The sequence below is a fragment of the Microtus pennsylvanicus genome, unplaced genomic scaffold (assembly GCF_037038515.1).
Source record: "Microtus pennsylvanicus isolate mMicPen1 unplaced genomic scaffold, mMicPen1.hap1 Scaffold_109, whole genome shotgun sequence".
In the NCBI taxonomy this organism is placed as follows: domain Eukaryota; kingdom Metazoa; phylum Chordata; class Mammalia; order Rodentia; family Cricetidae; genus Microtus; species Microtus pennsylvanicus.
Genome location: NW_027460893.1, coordinates 740001 through 745520, shown reverse-complemented (window position 1 = coordinate 745520; position 5520 = coordinate 740001).

Here is a 5520-nt window from a genome sequence, read left to right as displayed (position 1 = left end):
TAAGGAAAGTTCAAGATCAAGATCCTTTCCTAACTCTGTGACCTTGCAACAGAGAAGTTTCAAGGGGTGTGAAGGGTGTGCCTACTGACACTGGAATTCATTTGATCTGCTAGGCAGCAAATGCTATGGATTGTGTATGTGTGTGTCTCTGTTAGTTTAGGTGTCTTTCCAGTCAATGTTGGTGTAATTACCGTGCGTCTGTATATTCAGTGCTGTGATCCTTTCAAATGGTTGTGAAGGGAGCCCTAGCCTAGGAATGACTTCAGTGACGCGTTATTTTCCTTTCCTAACTCTGTGACTTTGCAACAGAGAAGTTTCAAAGTGTGTGAAGGGTGTGCCTACAGCTCCACTGGCCTTCCTTGACATGTACAGCTGTTGCCTTTCCTGTCAACATTCTTGTTGGAGTTGGGAAATTGCTGATTTGAACTCAGCCAATTTCATGGAATAGCCCTGGCTGTCCCGGAACTCATTTTTATAGACCAGGCTGTCCTTTTGGTGACGTTCTATTTTTTTTCTTCCTCTTATTTTTCTATCTGCAGTCAACATTGGTGTAAGGACTGTGCACCTGTATATTCACTGCTCTGATCCTTCTCTCCTTCGTTCCTTCCTTCCTTTCTTCCTTTCTTTCATATGTCTGCCCACTCACGAAAACCCAAAAATTTCTAGCCTCCCAACGCAATTAAAAATAACTAAAATTTTAGTAAACTGGCATTTAAAAAAGGAAGGAAGGAAGGCAGGCAGGCAGGCAGGCAGGCCTGGATGGTGGTTGTGAAGGGAGCCCTGGCCTAGTCATATCCTCTGCCATGACTGTAACTCAGGAGCTCTAAAGGGTCTGAGAAGCTGCTTTCATGCTTCTGCTGCTGGGCATTTATTTATTTATTTATTTATTTATTTATTTATTTATTTATTTATCTGGCTTATGTTGGAGGGGAAGGGAAAGCCAAAGCCTTGTCCTATGGGCTCCACGCTCTCAGTAGTGTATCATAAACTCGAGTGTGAGGGCCCATGTCTGTCATGTCAGCAGCACTCAGAAACTGAAAACACGAGGATCAGGAGATCATCTTCAGCAACTCAGCAAGTGCGAACCACCGTGGTGGGGAAACAGACCCTCTCCAAGAAATGACTAAAGTGACCTGTTTATTTTTTCTGTTCTAAGTGAAAATGTTCACAACACATCACTATGACGAAATTATTCCCGGAAATGAAATCCGAGTGGGATTTTTGAAACACTATTTTTATTTCATTATTATTATTATTATTATTTTTTAAAAAAACTATTCCACGTCTGTTTTAATTTTCTCTGACTCGGTATTTAGTCTGAGAAGTGTGGGCTGAGGGCGTGGGGAGTGGGGTGAAGAAAAAGAACCACAAGCAAGCAAGCAAGCAGTGGCCATGGTGAAAGGAGACCTTAGATGGCAGGGAACTGCCGTTGCCGCCTCCCTCCCTCCCTTCCTCCCTCGGTCCCTCGGTCCCCCTTGGTCCCCCTCGGTCCCCCTCGGTCCCTCCCTCTCACCATGCCCTAATGGTTGCAGAAGCCCCTGGCCCATCTAGTCCTGTCACCGATCTGTCAGACACGCTCTTTGTTTCCCCGTGAGCGAGCGAGCGAGCGAGCGAGCGATCGGATCGATTCGCCTGCTTTCCTAGCTGCCTGTGGTCTCGGTCGTACTTTCGTTTTCGTAGCCCCGAATGTCCAGCCCGGCCTGCCGTTCACCGTGTTCGGGGGTGGGATGGGGAGGGGTGGGGGAACCGACAGGGGAGTTCCCTGTCCTGTTGTGGGCCCGTGCCACCTCCGGGCGTGAGCGTGGAAGGACGCTGTCACGCCAGAGAAGGTGAAGACGCCGCCGCCGCGGTCGCGGCCGAACGAGCGAGCGAGCGAGCAATCTATGGCGGTCGGTTGTCGGGCGCCCCCTAGCGGTGGCCTTTTTCTGCAACGCTCCTGGTCCTCGGTCGTTGACGAGGACGGGGCGAAATGGCTTTTGTGAGGCGGAAAGAATGACGAGAGTCCCGGCCCGGCAGGCGGGTGTGTCCCGGAGTCGGTGTCGTGCTTGGGGACGGTCTCTGTGTAGGAGGTTGTGCCGGAAGAGTCACCCATGGGTGTGTGCGTTGGGGATGGAACCCAGTGACGGGACCAGCTGGAGAGGGTGCTGGGAGACTTGAGCGGGTCGACCAGAAGGCTTCAGTCGTTTGCGTACTCCCGCTAGGTGTCGGGTCCACCCGGGCCCAGGATCGGTGAAATACCTCGGCTTTAAAAGTTGCTTTTCCCTTGCTTTTTCTCTCTTCTAAAGAGCCCTGGGACCCGGCGACCCGAGGCCGAGAGGAGGCGATGGTTGATCCCGGCTTCCCCGCTGCCCCGTCACGGACTCGTTGGGGGTCTCGGACCTTTTTTTTTTTTTTTCCTTCTTCTTGCCAGGAACCCTCGGTCCTCAGCGGCGGGCCTTGCCATCCTGAGGCTGAGAGGAGGCCGTGGTCCCGGCTTCCTCGCCTCCCTGGTCCGGACTCTCGGAGCTTTTTTATTAATTTTCTTCCTCTTGCCAGGAACCCTCGGTCCTCAGCGGCGGGCCTTGCCATGCTGAGGCCGAGAGGAGGCCGTGGTCCCGTCTTTCTCGCCTCCCTGGTCCGGACTCGTTGGTGTCTCGGAGTTCTCCCCCGCCCCTTTCTCCTGCCCTCGGTCTTGCGAGAGCCCAGCGGCGGGCCTCGTGTTCTCGAGGCTGAGAGGAGGTGGTGGTCCCGGCTCCCCTGTTCACTGGTCCCCGGTTTCTTGGACTCGAGATCCCCCCCCAAGTTTTTCTTCTTGCCCTTCTCCATCCCTAGCGGCTGGTCGCAGGGTCCTCGGCCGGGAGGAGGCTGGGCGCCCGGCTTTCTGGCATGTCCACCTCGCTCTCTCGGTCCTTTCATGGTTATGAGGTCGACCAGTTGTTCCTTTGAGGGTCGGTTCTCTTGTTTATGGGGACATTTTTGGGACATTTCACCCAGCCTCACTTTCAGGAGTTCTGTGTGGTCTGTGAATGACTCCCCGTACCTGTTGCCATTCTTCTAATAATTGCTATCTGTCCTTATTGTACCTGCAGATAGGTGCTGACACGCTGTCCTTTAATTGGGTGACATTAAAGGACGCTAGGTGGCGGTCTCTCTTCCGAGCCTCACAGGGTGTGATTTTTCTCCGTCTAGCCCAGCCCGTGTCTCGCTGCTGTGCTTTCCTGTGAGGCTTTTTGAGATGACCTGCTTTCCTTGCCTTGCTTTTGCCCGTGGTGAAGCGTGTCAGGCGTCCCCACTTCGTGGTTTGTCACCCGTTCTGTTTGGATGGTGGGACCCGTCTCTCGATGCTTCTCCCTTGCCATCCCGGTGCTTTTTTTTTTCTTTTGCATGCGGGGACCAGGTTGTGGAGCTCCCGAGTCTCCTCCATGGTCCTCTGCTCCCGTGTGCCTCCCGAGCGCACCGGTTTTTTTTTTTTACCCCCCCCCCCAGCTTGTGGAGCTCCCGAGTCTCCATGAGTCCTTTTTGGGTTGAGGGTGGCCCGGCCCTTCTGCTGCCTCATGTTATGTGCCTCCCGAGTGCACTCCTCTTTTATTGGATTCCCCGTTGACCCCCCCACCGCTCTTTTTTTGGTGTGGCGGTGTGAAGGGTTTTCTTTTTTTTTTTCCTTTTTTTTTTTCCTGTGGCATGTGTTGGGTCTGTGGTGATCTCTCGCTCGATTCTTCCCGGTTCTGCTTTGTTGATCGATGTGGTGTGCTTGCTCTGTGTTCATTCGGGCCGGAGGCCTAAGCCGTGCCAGGCGAGGGACGGACATTCATGGTGAATGGCGGCCGCTCTTCTCGTTCTGCCAGCGGGCCCCTCGTCTCTCCTCCCCACCTTTACCGGTGGTGTGTGGAAGGCAGGGGTGCGGTTATCTGGCCCGAGCCCTGTGAAAGCCCCCCCGCACTCCTCGCTGTGGTTCGTGGGGGTTCCTGTGAGGCGCGCCGGGGGCTTTGTTCCCCGTCGCGCGTTTCGCTATGCCCACCGTGTGTGGGTCTGTTTGGCCCTCCTCCCTCCGAGCCGGGGGAGGGTCGGCTGATTGCCGCGTTACGTGCCCCTCCCGACCGGGCTCGTGTGCACGCGCCTTGCTTGCGATCCTCGTGGTGCTCCTGGAGCGTTCCAGGCCGATCTTCAGAGGTGCCCAGTTCTGAGCGGCGGCGGCGTTTCCCAGCTCCCTGACGTGTATGCCTCCTGTGTGCGGTACGGCCGTTAGCGGTGTTCCTCTGCGAGGTGTGTGATCCCGAGGATCAAGAAAAAAAGGGGGTCGAGGCGAGCGGGTAAGAGAGGCTCGCTGCGGTAAGATGGCTCTCTCACGGCCGTCTTGTGAGATCGGGCGAGCGGCCCACCACGCGCTGCCTTCTCCCGTAGGCGGTGAGCCGTTGGGTGGTGTTGAGCGGTCGCGGCCGGCCTTTTAATTTTCTTCTCACCGTTAAAGGTGGTCCGTCGGTGACGGACTGAGAATGCCTCCCCGCCTGGTGCAGACCCGGTGGGTGTTGCCGGAGAGGCAGGCCTGGCTCTCGGGGGACCTCTTTTGTAGTATGCTTTTTCTCAGTCCGGTCCCCCCTGTCCGCGAACGCTCAAGAGTACGCCCCGGAAAGGAAGAAAAAGCCTTACCGATACCGCAGACCCCCCCGCCTCGCCGCGCTCGAGATCATCGAGCGGTGTGTGTGTGTCGCTTCCCCTGCTCTTGCGCTGCCGCGACCGGAGGCTCGTCGGGCCGGGTCCGTCCCGCCCGCCCTCAGTGAGAAAAAGTGCCTTCTCTAGCGATCCGATGAAGAGAGGGCGTGCTTGGGGTCGCCCCGGCACGCCCCGACCGCCCGATGCGCGTAGCTTCGGCCGGGTGCCCCTCGCCGCGTCCCGTCTTTGGGGGGGGAAAACCCGAGCGTTTGTGTCACCCGCTGCGGCCCGCGCCTGCTCGCTCCGAGTCCGGGGAGGAACCACGCGGGGCAAGAGAGCGTGTCGTGGATTCGGCTGGCGTGCCGTGTCGGAGCCTGGGACGTGTTACCCGTGGCAGGAAAAGAAGGGGTCGCGTGCGCGCACGCCTGAGTGCCGCGGGACCCCGATTCCCCCGCTCCCCCGAGGGTGCGTACGCGCCTCGGTCGGGGCGCGGAGCCGAGCGGGAAGAGCGGGGCTGGGTGGCGGTGGGCTCCCGGGCCCCACCCGTCCACCGTCCGTGCCCGCCGCGAGCGGTCCCTTCCGCGCTTCCCCGTCTTTGCCGTTCCCGCGGACTGCGGCTTCGTCGGGCGCATCGCGTGCGTGCGTCGCTCGTGTTGTGTGCCGTGTGGAGGTCGCCTCGCTCCCCCTCCCCGGCAGCGTTCCCACGGTTGGGGAGCAGCGGTTGACCCGTCCCTCCTCGGGGTCGGGGATCCGGTTCTGGCTTTGCGGGGTCGTGACCTCTCTCTCGGGTGCGGCCTTTGGAGAGAACGGCGGTCGGTCGTCTCCCGGTGCAGGCTCTGCGCGCTTCGGGAACCTCGCGAGGGAAAAGGAGGCTTAGCGGACGTCCGTCGT